We start from the raw sequence: 22,984 nt of genomic DNA, 5'->3' as shown, positions 1-22,984 counted from the left end.
GTTTCTTTTGTTTTGTTTTTTTCTGGTACTGGGAATTGAACTCACGACCTTGTGCTTGCTGGGCAGGTGCTGTGCCGCTGAGCTAAATCCCCAGCCCCATGGATGATGAAGTTGATAATGATTTTGATGTTGGCCATGTGAGCCAAAGTTCCTGTGACAGTGAAATGGAGCAAGAACCAACCAGTATAACACAGGGAATGCAGACCTCCTTGTCACACAACCAAATGGAAGGATGCAATGTTAGAACTAGGTCCAAAAATATAGTGAGGATCTTGGCAGGGGTGAAACTTACTGGATGGAATGCCAGCACTGCCATTCAATGCTGGAGATTGTAACAGAGGAAATGATATAAGATGTGAAACACACAAATGCTGAAATACTAGTAAAATGTTCTGTATGCACAAACAGCCATACTCAAAAATTTATTATGATACCTCACTAGCTGAACTGAAAGCATTCATAGGTCTGCTGTACTTACCAGGGCTCCCATTGGGCATATCAGGAATGTAAAACACTTATGGAAAAGCAATGGGTATGAGCTTGAGGCTTATAGAATAACAATGACACTGAGGAGATTTGGTTTCCTTCAAAATTGCCTGAGGTTGGTGGCAAAACCACCCACCAAAAAAGGACTGATAATCTGGCTGCTATCCTCTCATGTCTGAGAGATTTGTGGGTAAATGTCAAGCAACTTACACACCATATGAATACACGACTATTGATGTGCATCATTTCATGGGCACTGTAGATTCAGGTGGCATATTCCCCCCAAACCTTCAAAATATGGCATGAGGGCTGGGGATATAGCTCAGTGGCACAGCACCTGCCTGGCAAGTGCGAGGTCCTGAGTTCTACTGCCGGTACAAAAAGAAAAAATATATATATATGGCATAAAAGTTTATGCCCATATAGATGTGAAGACTTATTATGCTTTCAATTTAGAAATTTATCCTGGAACTCAACCACCAGGTCCTTATTTGTATAGCAGTAAACCAAGTAATGTTGTGAACAGACTTATTCCTATCTCCCAAACTAATATGGATGTGACATTCCACAGTTGGTTTACGGGTTTCCAATTGACGATACATTTGCTAATAGAGCACAAGTTGACGAGTGCAGGAACTGTACACAGGAACAAAAGAGAAATTCCAAATGATATGTTGAAATTTCAAAACAGAGAATTGTATGGTACAATCTTTGGATTTCAGAAAGATGTAACATTGGCCTGTATATGGCAAAGAAAAACAAACTGGTACTATTAATGTCAACATTGTACCATGGTGGTAATATTGATAAAGAAAGCTCAACAAAACAAGCCTGACATGGTAACTTTCTACAACAAAACTGAAGGCAGAGGAGATGTTGTTGATGAGTTATGCAGCAATTATGATGTCACTAGAAATACAAAGTGTTGGCCAGTGGTTGTGTTTTACTTGAGGCTAAACATGTGGTGTAAATAGTTTGATAGTTTACAAAGAAAATAAAAAGTGCAAAATATCATGGAGAAATTTTTTTAGAGGACTGAGACTGAAGCTCCTAAGAGATCATTTACAACAGAGGAAAAGCAAGATGTTTCTGCCCTGAGACCTACGCAAAAGAATTGTGGAGCACACTGGTGAGCTGACAGGTGAACAGGCACGCACAGCATCAGAAAGAGCTCCTGTGACAACAGGAAAAACAAAAAGATGTCAACCATGTCCTACAGAAAAGGACAGGAAAATAAACCATATGTCCTATCAGTGTAAGTGACATTTTCATGTGTGGTCTGCCTTCGGGGTTGATAGTTGAAGCAAAGATTATTTCTGTGGTGGACTTGGTTTGTATTTACACTGTAGTTCATATAGGCTTTTATTTTTGATGTTATCTTTTAGGTTTTGTGAGCAAGTAAACAGCTGATGTGAAAATGCTGATGTCTATTCTAAGCACTCATTACGTAACTGATATTTTACTGGAATCTTATTTTCTTGCTAAGTGTACACTGTATAGTATAATAGGAAGCTCCTGAAAGAACAACAAGATAAGACAGGTGACAGGAATGGCCTGCCACATAGGAAAGCTAAGCACATGTGCTGTCAGTGTAAATGAGATCTGTGGATGGAACATGCAGCTGGCATGTGTGAAGACAGTTTTGGATGTGACAGTTGAAGCAAACATTTTTGTGGTGGAGTTCTAGTGGTATTTTCATTGTAGTTCATACAGGAATTTATTTCTGATGTCATCCTCTAGGTTTTGTAAGCAAGTACATAACTGTAGATGTTGATGTTTATTCTAAATGTGCAATACATATGAAGAATTCAATATTTTATTGAAAGTTTATGTTCCTGTTAACTACACATTGTATAAGAAGCTCTTGACAGGGCCGGGGATATAGCTCAGCAGCACAACGCCTGCCTGGCAAGTGTTAAGTCCTGAGTTCGATTACCAGTACCAAAAAAAAAACCTCCTCACAAAACAAGACAACCAATATGTCAAGTATATCCTACAAAAAGGCGATGAAAGCAAAACACATGTGCTGTCAGTATAAGCAATACTTGTGTATGAAACATGCACTGCTGTCATGTGTAAAGACTGCTTTAGGTATGATAATTAAAGTAAAGATTATTTTTTGTACAGTTCTATTGGTATTTTCATTGTAGTTCATATAGGAATTTATTTCTGTTATTTTTTAGACTTTGTGCACCAAAAAACAGTACCAAGTTGAAACCGTTGAAAATTTTGATGTGTTTTTATAAACAAGTATTAAAAATGCAGTACTTTATTTTTGCGATATTGTCCTGTTAATTACTCATTGTTTAATATACTAAAACTCATAAAATTAAAATTAATAATTCATGAATAGAAATATTCTGAAGAATAAACGTGGGTATTATACATCCACAATAATGTACCTTTATGACAAAATTGGTGTTTATGCCCCGCGGGCCACGGAAGTGCTGACTCTGAATGTAGTAGAAATAACCTGCACACTGGAAAAAAAAGTGGCCAGTTCCTGAGGGGCACAGTAGCATGTGCCTGTAATTCCAGCTACTAGGGAAGCTGAGGCAGGAGGACGATGAGTCTGAGGGCCGCCAAGGCAATTTAGCAAGACCCTCTCTCAAAATGATGATAATAATATTACTAACGAAGGGCTGGGGATGTACTGTAGCTGAGCGGCAGAGCAGCCCTAGGTTTCACCCCCATACAGAAAAAAGAGCAAACATACATACAAACAAACCAGGTAGCTAGTTCCTGAGGTGAACTCTTACCACCCCTTCCCTCATTTTCCCACCCCTCCCCACAGTCACACAGAGCAGAGCTTAAGGCATTGTACTGTAAGCATAGAGGAAAATGCAACTACTCACAGGTTTGGAATCCTGAATTCCCCTGTTTAACTTGGTTTGCTTACCGCCCTCCCAACAGCTTGACTGAAGTATAATCTTATGTTGTTTTTAAACTGCTCCATGAGATAATCTCATGCCCTAGAGCAGTGGTGGCTAACCTATGGCACGCGTGGCAGGGTCGGCTGGTTTTTTTCATTGAAAGCTCTAAAAGGTACACCATCACTGCTCTAGAGTCTCTGCTTCACTTTTTGGATCTCCTGTACAGGCACCTATAAAGATTCTCTTTCCTCCTCTCCCCCTCCCACCCTCTATTCCACAGCCCAACACGTGTGACCTGTGTGTACAGTACTCGCTGGGCCTGCCACCCGAGCCCTGCCCACAGTAAGCCCCGCCCCTCAGTCCCTTTCCAACTCATCCCCCATGAATCTCGCGCCCCCCCCCTTTCTCGCGAGAGGTGAGGAGGCTGGCCGGCCGGGAGGAAAGTATCTGCTCCGCTGAGGGGGGAAAGGAGGAGCTGGAGACAGATTGTGGGGCCGAGCACTGGAGGGCCGGAGGCGACGGAGCTACCAGCGGGTGAGTCCTGTTAACGTTAGCTAGTCTGTAACCTGACAGGAGTTTCCCCTTCCACTCTGGCCAGTCCCAGCGTCCCAGGCCCGGGTCTCCCCTCCCAGCGTGTTGGACGGGGGCGCTGAGGCGGTGGCCGGGCCCTGTCTGAGGAAGAGGGTGGGGCATAGACCAAAGTGACCAATAAGAGAAAAGGATGCCACGATCGACGGCGATAAGCGCTAATGAGCGATCACTTTTATCTAGCAGAGTGCCGCCCCTCCTCTCTCCCTTCTCCCGCCTCCTTCCTTTGGGGAGAAGGCGGGGCCAGAGGCCAGAAGTGTGGGGAGAACTTGGGGTAAGTAGCCCCGGGGGGCACAGGGCGTGGCAAGGACAGCGAAACTGAATCCTGAGAGAAGGATAGTTTAGTAGAGCCTAGTGGAAGTAGCGTGGAATGTGGTGGGATGAGAAAAAGAGGAAGACCACTAAACTAGGTTGAATACTCAGGACTTGCCAAAAAGTGGGGTTAGAGGTTTGGCATTGGAAGAGGTAGGGGTAACTGGCAGGAGTTGGAATGAGTAGGTGAGAACGAGGACCTCGGGCCGGTGAAAGCATACTTCGGGTTTGGCTAGAAAGATAGGTAGGGCTAGATCATTGGAAAGGAGCGTCGTGACATTTCGATTGAATACAAATATCAGAGACATGATAGTAGAGCAAGTTTGGATTTGAAGAGAATTAAAGGAATGAGTTTAGCAGGGAGGTGTGGATAGGTTGAGTCTCCAAAAGCATGACTTTAGGAGTGGTGTGGGAATGCAGAGAAATAAGGGAGGTGTTTGGAAGGGAGACGGCTGATACGCACAGATCTCTAGCCTAGGTATGGGAGGGAGGCTGTGCTGTTGACTTAGGACTTCTGGTGGTTGTGCCACCCAGTTTGATGACCAACTTAGAAAAACGCTGGGATGGGGTCTCGAAGGAGACAAATAGAACACCCGTCACTTCTTCTTTTTTTCTGCTTTCCTTCCCCTTCCCAAATTTCATCTCTTCCAAAACGCAGGGATGTGGGCTTGGGAATGAAGCAGTCCAGGTTGGAGCCTCAAAGGGACTTACATGTTGCTCTGAATTGCTTGTTATTTTCTCTCACTGGTGTATTTACTACCCAGGGAACCTCCAGCCAGGTTCCCTCGTTGCTACTTACCCAACATTAAAAGTTTGTTTCCTACTTCACAGAGGATATTTTAGCATCTCTTGGGGTCTTGTCACATGAAGTGTAGATTTGTGGAGATGTGCAGATTTTCTTCAGCAAGCTCAGTTGACTCCTGTGTTTAAAATTTTGCAGTAATGTAATTTCTGTGGAAACATCAGTCTTTCTAGAGGTTATAAGTACAAATGTACTAAAATGAAGTTTGTTCATTGAAATGTAGCTTCACTTATTCTTGAAGAGTTATTAAATGGATGGTTGCAGTTAGTTTTAATAAGCTTATATATATTTTACAGTGTAAATAAAATTACACCTATTTCAGGAAAGTGAAAATTTGTTCAGTTTTGTCACTTGTATCCAGACTCTAAAGGTACATCATAATATCTTAGGGCAAAGGTTGGGGAAATCAAACACAATTTGTATTTAAACGTGGAGATGTAAGTGGAGGCTGTTGTGAAATGTAGCATGTCAGTAAGAAAAGAAGCTAAAGAAAAGTTTGGCAGCTATGCTAAGTAGTCTTACCAGTTTGCTCTTAATTCTATATAGAAAAGAGACAGGCCTTTGGCCTTTGTTTAATAGTTATGTATCATTTAATAATGAATTACACAGCTAATTAGTAACTTGTTTGCTACTGCGTAGATTTTCTTACGTTCCTTCTTTTGCTTTTGAGAAATATCATTAAAGCTAATATATGAAGAGAAACCTGACTGTAATTTTGCATTAACCTTTGGTTTTCAGCAACCACTTCAAACTTTCCTCTTGGACATGACATTGCCCCTACAGTACATTGAGACCAATTAATTATTGACCCTTTAGCATGAACTACTGAGTTGAGTTCCAGCATTTCACATTAAGAGCATTACTATAGGACATTCAGAACATTTTCACAGTTGCTTGCCAACAGCCAAAAAAAATCCAGAGAGCACAGTTCCTTGTTGATTTGCTCTCCCAGTCTAGAATTTGTGAGGGCTTACCTTGGGGATATTAAGTGTAAGATTTTTTTTTTTCTTCACTAGTGTTACCACCCAGCAGAGAGCTAGAGTATAACACTGCACATCTTTCAACTTGTGGATCAAGGTTTATACTCGGGTGGTTTCAATGTTGTAATTTTTATTTTTTATTTTTTTGTTACTGGGAGTTGAACTCAGGGCCTCATGCTTGCCAGGCAGGTGCTGTGCCCGCTGAGCTCCACCCTCGGCCCTTAATGTTGTAATTTTTAAACACCTTTGTTTACTGTGTCTTTAAAATGTTAATAGCTGTCATTTACTGTATCTTGTTCTCTTTTCTTTCCTCACTTTTAACCCAAAATGAAAATTATTATTTCAAACAACTCTTAAGTTACTGCATTGCCTGGAGTAAATTCCCTGGCTCTGCCTGAACACAGCTGCTCTAAAGTTATTGTTTTGTGCATGTCAAGACTAAATTGTCCTAAGCTGCAGTGGGAGGTAGTCAGTGTTACCTCAGCCTCCTATACCTATCCATGTCTGATGAGGAGTCTTCTCCTTGCAAGGAAGTTTTAGGTGGAGCCAATAGCACTGCCATGTGAGTGCCTAGGAAAGACAGCTCTCTTCTTGGGACCAGCTAGCAGGCTGGAATATAATTGTCTTCTATCCCTTGATAAAGGTACTAAAGTTAAGGGCAGATATGTCTTTGAAAAAAACAGTCATAGCATTCATTAAGAAAGGAAGGCACTGGGGCTGGGGATTTAGCTCAGCGGCACAGTGCCTGCCTGGCAAGCGCGAGGTCATGAGTTCGATTCCCGGTACTGGAAAAAAAAAACCAAAAAGGAAAGCGTTAATTTCTTTTGTTGTTGGTTTCTCTGAAAAACGTTCTGACTCTTTTGTTTTGGTACCAGGAATCAAACTCAGGACCTTGCATTTGCCAGGCAAGCACTGTGCTGCCGAGCTATATCCCCAGCCCCAAGGTTCTGACTTTGAAGTTCATGAAAAAGTCTTCTATTTTATTTTTGTTTTTTTGAGACAGGCTATGTAGTTCAGGCTGGCCTTAAACTCCTGGTGATCCTCCTGCCTCACTCTCCTAGGTACTGGGATTATAGGCATGTTCCACCACATTCCTGGCTCCTATCAACTTTAAAAATATGTCAAAGAAAATATTTTTGTTTTTCTGATACTGGATATTGAACCCAGGGCCTTCACACTGAGCTATATCCTTCACCCTTATTTATTTATTTATTTATTTATTTTATTTTTTTATTTATTTTGTCTTTTTGAGACAGGGTCTCACTAGCACTTCAGGCTGGCTTTAAGCTCACTTTGTAGCCTAGGCTGGCTTAAAACTGGAAGCAATCCTCCTGCCTCAGCCTCCTGAGTGCTGGGATTACAGGCGTGCACCACCACACCGAGCTATTTTTATTTTTATTTTTTCTATTTTGGGACAGAGCCTTGCCAAATTGTCTAGGCTGAGTTCAAATTTGAGATACTCCTGCCTCAGCCTCCCAGAGTACTGAGAATCAGGTATATACTACCACACCTAATTTAAGAAAATAATTTTTAAGTTTTTCTGCCATATACTTACTTACTTGTTAATTTTTGGCTTTTAGGCTCTGCATGGTGGTGCGTGCCTATAAATCTGGCACTTAGGAGGCTGAGGTAGGAGGCTCACTGGAAGTTTGTGGCCAGCTTGGTCTACATAGTGAGTCCAGGCCAGCCTGAACTACACATAGCATGACCCTGTCTCAAAAAAACAAACAAACAAAAAAACAAGCCTGGTGTGGTGATGCACACTTGTAATCCCAGTACTAGGGAGGCTGAGGCAGGAGGATCATTGTGAATTTGAGACCACCCTGGGCTACAAAGTGAGCTCAAGGCCAGCCTGAACTGCATAGCAAGACCCTGTCTCAAAAAGACAAAAAGAGAAAGCAAAAATCAAAAAAAGCCCAACTGAAAAAAAACCCAAACAGACCTCTGGCTTTTTTGAGGGAGGTTGTTGTTGTTGTTACTGCTTTTTGGGTTTTTGTCTCATTATATAGTCCAGTCTGGCCTTGAACTTGGTGTGTCGCCTAGGTTGGTCTCAAACTCAAGATCCTTTTCCCTGAAGTACTAGGACCTGACACGTTCTCATTTTTAAATGTTGCCTTCCCCTCAGAGGCTTCCTTTGAAATCAAGTATATTCATGAAGTATACATCAAATTTGAAATCCTTGATGGATGCTTTTTTAATGTCTGAGTGCTGTAAGAAGGAGATTCACCCTTCACAGATAACCGGTTCTATTCATTATTGGAGTTCTAGTTCTGTCATCTGAAGCTACATTCAATAAAACTAATTCTCTTCTAATATCATAGACTTTAAATATTTGATGATGCTTAATGCCCCATTAAGACATCTCTTTCTAGATAAATACCCCAACTTCTTTCAGGTTTTCCTTAGATGACATTTTAAAAAAAATTTTAATTTTTGGAACTGGAAATCAAACTCAAGATGACATTTTAAATAAAGTTCAGGCTTTTTATCAATTTACTCACCTGGGTTTTTTAGAGTTCCTTATCTAGATACGAAGATAGAATCTCAGATACAATCTAACCAACACAAAATATAGGGTTAAGGGGATCGTGACTTTTTTTACTTTACTCTATACCACTGTTCATAAAGTCTAAAGTTACATGAATTTGTGTAGTTGGTTTTTTAAATATAATTGAAAATTTTACATTTATCCTGTTAATTCTGGCTTATTGTTTCAGTGTGATAGTGTTTTTTAGCCTCTTGATTTTTAGCCTCATATTTTTGTATTATTGATGCATTTGATAAACACGATGTCTGTGTTTTCATTTTAGATCACTGGTAGAACAGTGCTGTAGACTATCATTATGTTAACATTAATGTTTTAGGGTAGAATTCAGTTATGAACCCCACATGCTATTTTATATCACCTAACCTTTATGCATTAAGTATCGAGATGTGTTCTGTTAGCCAGGCACTCTGACACATTTAATCCCAGTGACTTGGGAAGCTGAGGCAGAAGTATCACAAGTTTAAGGCCAGCCTGGGCTGCTTAGCAAGTCCTTGTCTCAAAGTAAAAAATAAAAAGGACTGGAAGTATAGCCCCATGCTAGAACACTTGCGTAGCATTTGTTAAGCCCTGGGTTCAGTCTCCAATACTGCACGGAAAAAAAAGTATCCTGTGAAATACAAATGTGTTCTGTTTCTGACATCACTGAGTTTCTAGGCTAGTGATCCCATTAAAAAATACAAATTAACTTACATATATGGTGCTGTTTAGTCATCTGATACTAATGTTTATAGGTCACTGCATAATTTGCCAATTCTTCATAAAAATATACTTAATTCAGTTTAAAGTACACCTGAGAAATAATTTGTTTCACCAGTCTATAATTTATGTACCCTCCCTCCTTTGTCCCATATTTTTTAACATTATGTTTTTTCTCTCCATTGTATTTATTTATTTATTTTTAATTTCTTGAGACAGGGTCTCACTGTGTAGCCCAGACTGGCCTCAAACTTGCGGTAATCCTCCTGCCTCAGCCTCCCAAATTCTGGGATTAGAGGCATGTGCCACTACACCTGGCTTAAAAACTTTGGTCCTGATTGCTTTCTTTTCTTTTCTTCTTTTATTTTTAAAAAACAAATATGGAGTGATTAATAGTATTTATTTATATTCGGACGATTTTTGCCATTGGATGAAATTCTGTTTTGGAAACGCTTTTTGGAAGAAACTTCATTCCATGATAATGTTAAGACAGAAATTAAGGAATTAAACTACTGCCCATTAAACAGTTATATTGTAGCTTCCCTATAATATTGACATTTCTAATTTAGAGCTCCTTTTGTTTTTGATTTGAAATGAAAACCTACACTGACTGTAAATGCACACATGTAATTGCTCTTTCTAGTGGTAGCTTGTTGGTAGGGTGGTCTGACTTTCATATGCTGTGTGCTGGAGGTGAAATGGTGCCACAAACCCAGCAGAGCATCAGAAGACATCTCTAGGGAGTAAAGATTTTATAATGGCTGCCAACAGCTTTCCTGCATGTTAATTTTAGACCTGACAGTTGAATTTATGTTTGAGCAATTTTAGCTGATAAATGCATTTTTAAAACACCTTCCTCTTTTGGGGTTTTAATTTTTACTTTCATTTTTAAAAATTGCAAGTTGTGAATGGAAATGTTTGCCCAGATTAAAGTAGCACACTGTTATGCAAGGACAAGATGCATTTTGTAAAGTCTATATACCTTCTCATTCTTCTGAGACTTAGTTATGAGTTCTCCTGGAAAGTGGAAAAATAGACTTGGTAACATCTCAAGGTCCTTTCTAGTCCGAACATTCATAAATAGAAGCTCAGATCAAGGAACTTACTATTGAAGAATCAGGAAGAAAAATAGACTGTAAAGAAAATGAAATTGAAATCATTTTACTGACCAAGTGCAGATGGATAAACATCAGGAACATAAATGATGAGAAATAATAACTCCTTTGAACTAAAAACAAAAAAGAAAATCAGAAACAACAAATATTTTGTACTGGAATAATTTCTTGTCTTAAAAATATTTTACCGTGATATTTTTTCTTGAGCGTTTCCCTGGTGGACACTTTATTTTGAAAGAATGTTTGTGGTTTTTTCTTTTAAAACATAATATTTCATTTCTTTTCCTTTTCTTGTTTGTTCTTTTGTTTAGATTTTTAATTTTTCTTTGTTTCATCTTTCATTTTGTTCTTTGAATAATGTCCTGAGTGTGTGCAATGAAGCAAAATTCAGTTCAGTTTTGAAGGTAAATATTTGCTTTATTGCTTCCTTAGTAAAAAGGAGGAATGTTACACTTTAGGAATGGTGTATGAAAAGGTAAACTTTTTATTTAGTTTTTAAAATTTTGTAGGCTTACATTAAGGAAAGGTTCCTAACTAAATCAAAGGTGAGTTTAGTATACAGTAGTAATCTTGGGAAGTCTTAAGCGTTTATAAGAAAACTTATTATACTCACAACTTTATTAGCTTTTTCTCATCTTTTGGTAATTGTAATCCTAAATATTCTCATACATTTGAAACTAGATTCTGTAAAAAGTTTCTTTTTTCTGTTGAATACTGCATTCCTCCTTAATAAATATCTGTCTGTAGGGGCTGGGGATTTAGCTCAGCCGCACATCGCCTGCCTGGCAAGCGCAAGGTCTTGAGTTCAATTCCTGGTACGGGGTGGGGGGGGATATACATGTATATGTATCTGTTTGTGAAAGTCTAATGGCGGGGATGTAGCTCAGTGGCACAGTGCTTGCCTGGCAAGTGCGAGGTCCTGAGTTTGATTCCAGTACCAAGAAACAATAAATAAAATTAAGTAAAATTAAAAAAAATAAAGGCTAATGAGAGCCAAGGTTTAGCTTAAAAAGTTGTTTTGTGAGCTTGTGGCTTGGACCTGTGTGTTAGCTATTCTTCAATAGCCACAACTTCTCACAAGCTCCAGTTTGGTTTCTTTGAGTGGAACTGCCTGATGTTATCTTCTTACCTGGTACAGCACTTCTTTCTGAAGTACACAGGGAGGGGTTTCATGCTAAACTGGTTATTATTTACTCATTCATTCATTTATTCATTTAGACAAGAGTCTCACTAGTTTAGGCTGACCTTGAGTTCACTGTATAGCCCAGGCTAGTGTTGAATTTGTGACAGTCTTCCTGCCTCAGCCTCCCAAATGCTAGGGTTACAGCTGTGCACCACGACCAGCTCAAGCTTTTTTTGGATTTAAAACTTACTCTGCAGTAGGAAAAAGTACATCTTTTAGATTTCAAAACAAGGGGAAGAGGTGTAGTTCAGTGGTAAAGCATGTACTCAGCGTGTTCAAGGCCCTGGGTTCTGTCCCTGGTACATGTGTGTGCGCGCACACACACACACACACACAGACACTGTTTTCTTAAAATAAGAATATGCTTGAAAAAAAAAGAATTTGTTTATTTATTTATGGTAGTACTGGGAATTGATCACAGGGCCTTCTAACTGAGCTGCATCCCCAGCACTTATTTACTTGTTTTTATTTTGAGATAAGCATGTTCCTTGTCTCTCTTTCTGTGTCTGTCTCTCCCTTTCTCTGTAATATTCAGGAATGAACCCAGACCTTCAAACTGAGCTGCATTCCCAGCCCTTTTTTAAAATTTTGAGATAAGGTTGTCTTGCTGAGTCACTAAGTTGCCCAGGCTGGGCTTGAACTTGAGATCTTCCTGGCTCAGCCTCCCACAGTGCTGGGATTAGGTATGTGCCACTATGCCTGGCTAAGTGATTTACTGAGTATAATATACAGTTGCTGTAAATTGTTTATGTTGACACCAAGTTTTTTGCTGGTCATATTTAAAGTTTATGAAGCTTGAATAACACTACATTGGGTTGTTTTAATATATTTCTAGTACCAACATAACTCCTATAGCACATTTTCTTTTCTTTTTTTTTTTTTTTTCCGGTACCGGGAATCAAACTCACAACCTTGTGCTTGCCAGTCAGGCGCTGTGCCGCTAAGCTAAATCCCCAGCTCTAGCACATTTTCTTTAAAAAAAAAAGTTCCTCTCTAGGCCAGGCATGGAGGTACATTGCTATAATCCTAGCATTCTGGAAGGCTGAGGCAGGAGAATCACAGATTTAAGTCTAGCCTGGGCAATTTAGTGAACTAGCAAGACCCTATCTAAATAAATAGAGCTGGGAATGTGGCTTAGTGCAAAGGCTCTGGGTTCAATGGCCATTCCCACAAAACAGAAACAAAAACTTTTGTTCAAGCAGTAGTTAGCCAGGTTATGCCTGTAATCCTAGTACTCTGGGAAATTGAAGCAGGAGAATTGTAAATTTAAGCCCAGCCTGGGCAATTTACTGATATAGCAACCCCCTGACTCAAAAAGTGAATGGGGGGGGGGTAACTTAGTGCAAAGTCCATGGGTTAAAAAAGAAAAAAACAAACAGTAGTTTGCTAATATTTTTATACCCCTGTGTTTGAGACTGGTGAGCATCAATCAGTGAGTGTTGGAATATCCCCAAATAGATCACTGTATTGCACGTATTTTGGGCAGACTGAGAAAATAGATCTTTTTTCCCATGATTGTCATTGTGAGATACTATAGCTTCTTCCTGCCAAGAACCATATTCATCCTGAGGTTTTAATAGTAAATTCTGTCAGGTTTGTTGTTGTTTGCAGTCTAAGTCCATGAGGATTTAAAATTGATCCACGGTCTATTGGGTGTGGGTTTTTTGGGTTTTGGCTTTTGTTGTTCTTGGAACCCTGAGATGCTGTATCAGAGTTATAAGCCCAGACTCCCACTCTGCCTTCTTCTGAATCAAGGTCTGAGTGGCCCAGACTGGCCTTGAACTTGGGATCCTTTTGCCTTAGCCTCCCAGGGTACTAACTGTAGATGTGTGCCACAATGCCCAGCAGCTTTATTGTTTTAGGAGTCATGTTTTATCTGAAATGAGCAGAGAGAAATAAAATAAAATACTCTATTGTTTTTGTTTTGTTTTGCTTTGTTTTGCTGTGGTACTAGGGATTGAATTTAGGATCTCCTTCATGGTTGGCAAGTACTCTACCGCTGAGCTGTTTAAAAAATTTTGAGACACAATTGCTGTAAATTGCTCAAGTCTCAAACTGCAATTCTCCTGTCTTAGCCTGCCTGGTAACTGAGATTAACAAAGTGTACCATGATGCCTGGCTTGTTTTGATTTTTTGATTGACCATTCTACTAGTTTCCAGGACTTTTTCCACTTCTAAAATGCACATTGAGGGGACTGGGAGTATAGCTCAGTGGTAGAGCACTTGCTTGGCATTCTCAAGGTTTTGGGTTTGAACCTCAGCACTGACTACAAAAATAAATAAATAATGAATTTGAGGCCAGACGTGTGTGTGTGTGTGTGTGTGTGTGTGTGTGTGTGTGTGTATGTGTTTGTGTGTGTGTGTGAGGGTACTGCAAATTGAACCCAAGGCCTTTGCGCTGAGCCACCTCCCCAGCCCTTTTTTATTTTGGGGGACATCATCTTGCTAAATGACTTAGTTGTTCATTCTAGCTCAAACTTGCAGTCCTCCCGCCTCTGCCTGCCAGAGTGCTGGGATTGCAGGTGTACCCCACCACACCCAGTTTAGATAGGTATATTTTCTGTAGTTATTTGTTTCCTGTTGTTAATTTAGTAAGTGTGCTTCTTTGCTTTTGCTTTATTAGTCCTCCTGGGGATAACTCAGAGTAGTTCCTTGAATCTTCAAAACCTTAGAAAACCTTAAAAAAAAACTAGTCAAGAGGTCTCTATGTAAAGCTGCTTCCAGATAAATTCTAAGCTTTGGCCATGTGTTGCTTATGATTCAGCCAGATTTTTATCCACATCTGTTTTCAGTCATTCGGTACAAAACTATTTGGTCTGTTTAGCTGGCTTTTCTTTGAAACTCATCCCTGCATGTCTAAGCTTGAAATCCAGAAATTAATTTCAACCTTCTGTTTGATTGGTCTACCTAGGTACTCTGTTGTTCTTAAAGATTTTGAAGCAGTGGATCTCCAACTTTTTTGATCTCTTTACCCACCCCTTTATACTCTTAAATATTATTGAGGATGCCAGAGAACTTTTTGTTTATCTGAGTTATATCTGTTAATATTCAGTATATTAGAAATTAAGAGAGGAAATTTAAAAATATTTATTTATTTATTTTAAAATAATAGCAACTCATTACATGTTAACATAAAAACTGTCTGTACTTTCAAAAAAACATTAGTGGAAAGAGCTTCAAATCTCTTTAATGTCTGGCTTAACAGAAAACAGCTGGTTTCTCATAGCTGCTTCTGCATTCAATCTGTTAAGATATGTTGTTTTGGTATAAATATTTGAAAAGAACAGGGGTCACACAGATATGTAATAGAAAAAGGAAAGATTGTTTTCCGATAATTGTACTTAACCTCCTTTGATACAATACCAAAATCTGAAAAGGGATAGTTTCTTAAATGTTAGCTGTAGTGTACATTTGAAACCACATCTGTAAAGTTTTAATACTGTTAAAGTGCACTGGTCTCTCTTGCTCTTACTCCTAAAATAGATCTTTTACCCATGAATGATTTTTAACCCCCATGAACACTCTGAAAGGGTCTCAGAGATCTTTGGGATCCCTGGAGCCAATTTGAGAACTACTGTCTTTAGTGCCAAACTTGAAAAATACAGGTGTTTTCCACATGGAAGAAATTATAACCTTCCCAGCCTTCTAGTGCTGCTCAAAGGATGAGCCACTCATCTTTCAGAATTACCGAAGTTTTTTTGTTTTTGTTTTTGTGTTTGTTTTTAATTAAAAGTGTAAATTCTTGGGCCCCTGTAACAAGAAAATCCAAGAGACCTAGGAATCTGTACCACTTTATAAGGTGCCCAGGTCAGTATGCAAAATTTCAGAACCATTGAGCTACCTTAAACTTATTTTAAGAAAACCTAATTTCATTTCTTTCTGTTGTCTGTCTCTCTCTTGCTTGCTTTCTCCCTCCCCTCCCTCTTGTGTTACTGGAGGATTGAACCCAAGGATGGTGTACCAGTGAGCGACACCTCCATCTTCCCTTTTATTTATTTTTTTGGAACAGGGTCTTGCTAAATTGCCCATCAGGCCTTGAATTTGATCCTCCTGCCTCAGTCTCCTTGAGTGCTGGAATTTCAGGCATTAGCGACATTGCCTGGTTTAAGAAAACCTAATTTCTAAAATTTCAGTATTCAGGTGATCAAGATGTGGTGTGTGTGTGTAGCAGACCCCCAAGCTGAGTCTAATCACTATGTATGGGATATATACTAATAAAAAATTTAAAACATTTTGAAAATTCAAACAAAAAATTAATACTTGAATAATCACATTATCAATGAGTTTATCAGGGGTTAGCATATAAATTCTGACATTTTTCATAATTAAGTTATCTTAAATAGCTACATATTTGATAGCTATCATGTATACAAGGAGTTAGCAGAGTATAATCAGATAATAAATGTTATGTTTTGTAGACATGAGGTCTCTTGTATCTACCTGGCTCTACCATTCTAACACAAAAGTAGCCATGACTAATGTATAAATAAGCATGGATGTGTTCTAATATAACTTTATTTATAGATGCTAAAAATTGAATTTGTTTTTTGTCTTTTTGAGATAGGGTCTCAATATGCAGTTCAGGCTGGCCTTGAGTTCACTTTGTAGACCAGTCTATTCTCGAACTTGCAACGATCCTCCTGCCTCAGCCTCCCGGGTGCTGGGATTACAGGCATGCACCACCATGCCCAGCCATTAAAAATTGAATTTCATTAATTTTCATGTGCCACAAAATATTCTTTTTTGATTTTTTTTTAACCATTTAAAAGCATAAGCCAGCCGAAGTGACATATGCCTGTAATTGTAGCACTTGGGAGGTTGAGGTAGGAGGGTCACCATGAGTTTGAGGCCAACCTAAATCTGAGTGAGTTCAAGGCCACCCAAACTGCATAGTGAGACGCTGTCTCAAAAGACAAAGAAATAAAAACATAACAAATGCTGGGTGTGGCGGCACTTGTCTGTAATCCCAGCTACTCAGGAGGTTGAGGAGAGAGGATCCTAGGTCAAGACCAATTTAGTGAGATTCTGTCTCAGAAAAACAAATGAAGGCTGGGATAAAGCTCTGTGCTAGAGTACTTGCCTAGCATACATACATGAGGCCCTGGGTTCAGTTCCCAGTATAACAATCAGTCAATCAATTAGTCAGTTTATTCTTAGTTTGTAGGCCACACAAATTAGGTTTCAGACTAGATTTCACCTGTAAACTGAAGCTTGCCAAACCTTGATGTATAACTAGGATTTAAAAATAATTTATAAAGTATGCTTAATGTTAAAACTATGAGCACTACAGCATGCCCCTTTATCCACGGTTTTGGTTTTTGTAGTTTCAGTTACCCTCATCAACTGTGTTCCAAAAACACTGTATTAAGTGGAAAATTTCAGAAATAAACAATTTGTAAGTTTTAAGTCGTGCACTGTTCTGAATAGCATGATGAAATCTGGTGCTGTCCCACTCCATCCCGCCCAGAACCCTGGGGCTGAATCATCCCTTTGTCTGGCCAATCCACAAATCATTCTATATATTGATTGTGAGTCACTCAGTAGCCTTCTTGATCATCAGATTAACTGTCACTAGTTGTAGTGCTTGTGTTCAAGTAACACTTGTTTTACTTAGTAATGGGCCCAAAGTGTAAGAGTCAATGCAAGGGGCCCACATCAGGGCATAAAACATGGAAGAACAGATTGACTCTAGTATAGCATGGCAGTGCTGCAGAGCATATAGGAAAAAAATGCTGTACATAGAGTTCAGTGCTACCTGTGGTATTAGGTGTCTACTGCAGGTCTTGCGATATATTCCTTGAGGGACTACTAAGTTTTCCTAAACAAAAATGTACTCCCAAGAATTGTAGTAGTACCTCAAATTGCCATGTTAGGCATTCATTTTTTAAATGAGCATATAAGAAACACTGTTGTGTGCTAAATTGTTGGAAATACATGATTCAGTTATAAGTAGTTACACAATATTCAAGTTGTCATACAACTTTCCAAGAGGTTTTTTTTTTTCCAAGTTACATGAAAAGATGTGGCATAGCTGGATAGATTGGCACATGCTGGTGATTCTAGCTACTTGAGAAACTAAGGTAGGAGGATTACAAATTCAAGGCCAGCCTGGGTAGCTAGCTTAGTGAGACCCTATCTCAAAATGAAAATAATAAAGCTACAGCTCTGTGTTGGAGTGCTTGCCTGAGTTCAAAACTACAATAACAAAAAAGTGGTATCCATTCTGTATATTGTTTGGAGTGTGTTAGAACAGAAACTAGGATTCAGATCAACCTCCATCTCTTGACTTCTTTTTTGCTAATTCTTTGTGATTCTGTCTCAGTTTTCCAGTCTGTCAGCAAGGTGCTTTACAAAACCCTGATATAAAAAAGGCTAATTACTTTAACATTATAGTAGTGTATGTGCTTTCTACATAATCCTCGTACAGTAGTTGATTTACCAACTGAGATAATGTATGCTAAACTACTGTGATGCTGAATAATACAATGGAAAATTAATCCAGAATTTACAAACAGAAATTTCTGTTCCTAAATAATCTATTGCCTAGTAAAACATGAATCTGCTTTGTTTTCTAAGATTCATATAATTAGCAATATAATCTTATAGTTCATGTGTTTACTGGGATCTCTTCCTTAGTTAAGGCAGTTTTAGATGTAGTGCAAATCAGAGCAGCACTGAGTATCCCGTGGAGAATAAAATGTTGAGACTGCTGTGGTAAAGAGCTTCAGTGTTTATAAAGGTGCTGCATATTGATTGGCATTCACTTGTACTGGCATTCACTTGTACAATAACTAAATTACAATCTGAAACTTGGATATATATGTGTGTGTGTATATATATATATATATATAGTTTTTGTTGTTGTTGTTTGAGACAGAGTCTTGCTGGGTAGTTCAGGCTGGCCTCAAGCTCACTGGGTAGCCCAGGCCAGCCTTGAACTCATGTTTTGTAGAGATTCTTTTTTTTTTTTTTGGCACCAGGAATCAAACTCAGGACCTTACGCTTGCCAGGTAGGTGCTTGTGCCACTGAGCTATATTTCCAGGCTGAACTCATGTTGATCCTCCTGCCTCAGCCTCCCAACTGCTGGGATTATAGGTGTGTAAATTGTTTATTTTTCTTTTTTCTTTTTTTTTTTTTTTTTTTTTCCAGTACCGGGAATGGAACTCATGACCTTGCACTTGCCAGGCAGGCACTATGCCACTGAGCTAAATCCCCAGCCCCTGTAAATTATATTTTTAGAAGAGAACTGTTTGTTTGTTTGTTTGTTTGTTTGTTTTTTGGTTTTTCTCCGGTACCGGGAACTGAACTCACGACCTTGCGCTTGCCAGGCAGGCGCTTTGCCGCTGAGCTAAATCCCCAGCCCCGAAGAGAACTGTTTGCATATAATTTATTTCTTTTCAATGCTGTTCAGTAATGGAGGCTATAGAGATCTGTTTGGATACCTGTCTACATTTTTCAGCTCTTCCATAGCTGAGCCAAATGGTGTTCAGTACCTGCTAAGCTTAGTTTCAGTTCTCTTTATTCCTTTTATGATAAGTGCTTGGGACAGCTTCTGACTGCTTATTATTATTTTTACTGTTTACTATTACTATCTATAATACTTGGCAGGGAGCCTTCATGGCATTCTGAAAATGGGTCCTCAAAGGTAACAAAGGAGAAACTTTTTTTTAGTAGTAGTGGGGAATGAACCGAGGTGTTTTTGCACTGAGCTGTATCCCCAACCTTTTATTTTTATGTTTTGGTACCAGGAGTCAAACGTAGGACCTTGTGCCCACCAGACAGGCGCTTGTGCCACTGACCTATATCCCTGGCCCCTCTTTATTTTTTAGAGACTTGGTAAATTGTCCAGGGTAGGCTCAAACTCACTATCCTCCACCTCAGCCTCCATGAGGAGGAACTAGCTTTTTTTTTGTCTTTGTGAGACAGGGTCTGACTATGCAGTTCAGGCTGGCCTTAAGCTCACTTTGTAGCCCAGGCTGGTCTCGAACTTGCAACCATCCTCCTGCCTCAGCCTCCCAAATGCTGGGATTATAGGCATGCACCACCATGCCTGGTGGAACAATCTTAAAATGTTTGATTTACCCTGTATATCAATCAAAGCTTATGTTTCTACCATGTCTGTTTTCAGTATGAAACTTTTTATAATTTTAGAGGGTCGAGGATATAGCTCAGTGGCACAAGTGCCTACCTGGTAAGCACAAGGTCCTAAATTTGATTCCCAGTACCAAAAAAAAAAAAATTTAGAAAGCCTTCCTACCCTCATCCCCACTCCCGTGGTACTGGGATTGAACCCAGGGTCTTTGGTCTTTGGACTATATCCCTCCCCCTTTTTATTTTGAGACGGGACCTTGCTAGAGTGCCCAGTTCTGGCTTCCAACTTAATGATCCTCCTTATTCAGTCTCCTTATTTAGTTGTTGGCTTCTTTGTAGGTGCACATACAGTTTTATATCTTGTCTCTTTTCATTTAATATATAGCATATTCTCATGTCATTAAATAATTTTTTAAAGATTAGCTCTCAAAATGTTATTCTTCACATCTTAAATGTAGTCTGTTGTGAGGCAATATCTTAATTTACACTTATCCATTCTTCTTAAATAATTTAATTCCTGTTTATTTGATCACCCATATGACTGTGATGAACATTTTAATATATAAAGGATCTGTGTTTTTGGTTTTATCCTTAGAATAGAATCCTAAAAGAACAGTTTGTTCAGGGGGCATAAAACATTTTAAGATACTTAATGTAAGTATTGGCAAACTGCTTTCCAGAAGGACTGTCCAACAGTGTTCCCCTGAAAGTACTGTGTAAAGGTGCTGCATATTGATTGGCATTCACTTGTACTGGAATATGTATATCTTAACAGCTCTGGCCAAGGTTTTGTTAAGGGTTCAGTTAAGGTCTAACTTGTCAGATACCTCCCTCTTCTTCATTCTTAGCTCTCTAAGCAAAAACCGTAGAGCTTCCTCTATGTTATTTGGATAAGAAGAACATAGAGTTGATTACATGTAATCATATAGATACATTGGTTGGCACAAAATAGTCAAATATGTATTTAAAATACGTCTTAAAAATGTGTGTAATCTTAAATGCATAAATATCTGCATAGCAATTGTTTTGTGGACCTAGAAATGTACTGCAAATACTTTTAAGTGCACACTTGAGTATTGACTTTAAATATTACTAATTATTAAATCACTAAATATTTAATGAACATCTACTGTGTTATAAGAAGAAAGACTTATTGGAGTTTTTATCCAGAGCACTATATATTCTGTCCCATTCCCCTTTTGATCACAGGTAATATGGTCACTTATATTTTAGTTACGATACAAAAGTAGCCCTCTCCTAGTCACTAACAGTACCATTTTTTATCTGCTATTAATCTAAGTATGTTTTGTTTATTTCCTTATTGTCTCCTCTGTTTTGAAAATGTAAGTAAGCTTAGCTGGGGAGATAGCTTAGTGGCATAGCGCCTGCCTGGCAAGCGCAAGATCCTGAGTTCAATTCCTGGTACCAAAAAAAAAAAAAAAAAGAATGTAAGTAAGCTCTACGAGGGGAGAAACCTTGTTTGTCTTGTTGATTGATTGATTGTCTCATTTATTATTATTATTATTATTATTACTATCATCATTATTTTTGGGAATTGAACTCAGGACCTCACAGTTGCCAGGTAGGGGCTATGCCGCTGAGTTATACCCCACCGGCCGCATCTCATTTATTGTTGAATTGCTTAGTCCCAAAGCATATGATAGGTTGTGAATAAAATATTTAAATTAATGAATTCAAATTGACTAAATGTGCATGATTGAAAATGTAATTGTGATTATTAATTTCAGCCTTCCTATTAAGTCTTAAACCAATACTGTTACTCTTTTTGGTGCTGTTATGTAGATAAGATACTCTGGAGTTGATAGCAAAAGAATTTGATAAATGACCATAGACAGTAGGAGAAATAGCAAGGGATCTAAATAATATATATACTGATTAACCTCTGACTCATTGAACTGTTAAATTATGCCATCACTCTTACCACTTACCTGTCTTCTTTCATACCAAAGAAGTAAAAGGTTTTTTTTTTTTCTTTTTTGGTTAAGAGCTATTGTCTTTTTATTTATTTATTTATTTTTATTTTTTGTTTGTTTTTCTGGTACCGAGAATTGAACTCACGACCTTGTGCTTGCCAGGCAGGCGCTGTGCTGCTGAGCTAAATCCCCAGCCCTGTCTTTTTATTTTTATTCCATTTTATTTTTATTCCATTTTGCCTGGCACTTAATCGTTCCTTAGTAATGTCTTTTGAATGAATGAGTGAGTGAATGAATGAATGATAGGAAGTCTAATGACATTCTACTTAGTGTTTTTTTTTTTTTGGTACTGGGAATCGAACTCAGGACCTTGCGCTTGCTAGGCAGGTGCTTGTGCCACTGAGCTATATCCCCAGCCCTGTAATGTCATTCTAGATTTCAATGAATCTTTGATATTTATGATGCCTTTCTCATTTTTTGTTCCTAGCAACATTTACTGTACTTTTTGTCATTAGGAACCTAATGACAGGCCTCTCACTGTGTTTATACATAACTTTCATTCCTTACTTAGAGTTGTGCCATCTTATTAACATCAGTAGATTACTAGAGAAATGATCACATCATAATCAGGTTAAGAGAATTGATTCAGTGACAGACTCCATCTTTACTTTATTAAAAAAATCAGTGTTACAGAGAGGAGGGGGAGAATCTGTTTTCTTACTTGCACATTGACCATTTTAGGATCTACCTTTGGCTCTGACACAACTATTTAACATAGACCCTTTGAAATTGCCTCAGTTGTTAAGAATCATTCTCTAAACTTTGCATTTTCTTAGCTTCTCTCCCGCCATAACTTTTTCTTTTGTGTAAATCCTAATTTTTGTCATTTATGCGTTTTGATTCCTTTTAGTGCATGAACCTTTTCCTCATCTGATCCTGACCTTTATGACAGAGCCTTTTAATTAATGCATCTTTGTTTTCCTGTTGTAAGATCCTTACTTACCTTGGCAATACCTCTTAATGTGTGTATCCCTCTCCTGTCATTCACTGTTTAGTTTTATAAAATGCTTGTGTTTCATCCTGAAAAATAGATCGAGGAGACGACACACTGTGAGCCCAGACACATGATCTACTTGTCAAGCGGTAGAGTTACAAATGACCTGTGAGTTAAATTCTAGTGAGTGATGGTGTCATTATTCAAGATTTCCCTTTTTTTCTATTCTGTTTATACTACAGAAATGTGTTCTTTTTGTTTTAGAGAGTGCATCAGTTTGACCTCTCTGATAATTAACAATCTGAGTGTCAGATAGAATAACTATATGCAGCATTTGCTGTAGCATACTGAGAATGAAGGAAGATTTTAAAAAAGATATTA

The 22,984-nt window shown here is 38.6% G+C and overlaps 1 protein-coding gene across 2 annotated transcripts in view; it reads left to right on the top strand.

The window, feature by feature from the left end:
* The first annotated feature begins 3,759 nt into the window (after positions 1–3,759).
* Atf7 (activating transcription factor 7) overlaps positions 3,760–22,984 on the top strand; it is a 95,110-nt gene continuing 75,885 nt past the window's right edge. The window contains exon 1 of one of the 2 annotated variants that reach the window (XM_005397189.2): positions 3,760–3,893. The gene's annotated coding sequence lies outside the window, so the exon portion shown is untranslated. Of the gene's footprint in view, positions 3,894–4,122; positions 4,222–22,984 lie in introns of those variants that run through there. The other variant, XM_005397190.2, reaches the window with a different exon arrangement.

Source organism: Chinchilla lanigera, unplaced genomic scaffold (assembly GCF_000276665.1).
Source record: "Chinchilla lanigera isolate Chin_1 unplaced genomic scaffold, ChiLan1.0 scaffold00057, whole genome shotgun sequence".
Lineage (NCBI taxonomy): Eukaryota > Metazoa > Chordata > Mammalia > Rodentia > Chinchillidae > Chinchilla > Chinchilla lanigera.
This window is presented reverse-complemented; position numbering and strand designations above follow the sequence as displayed.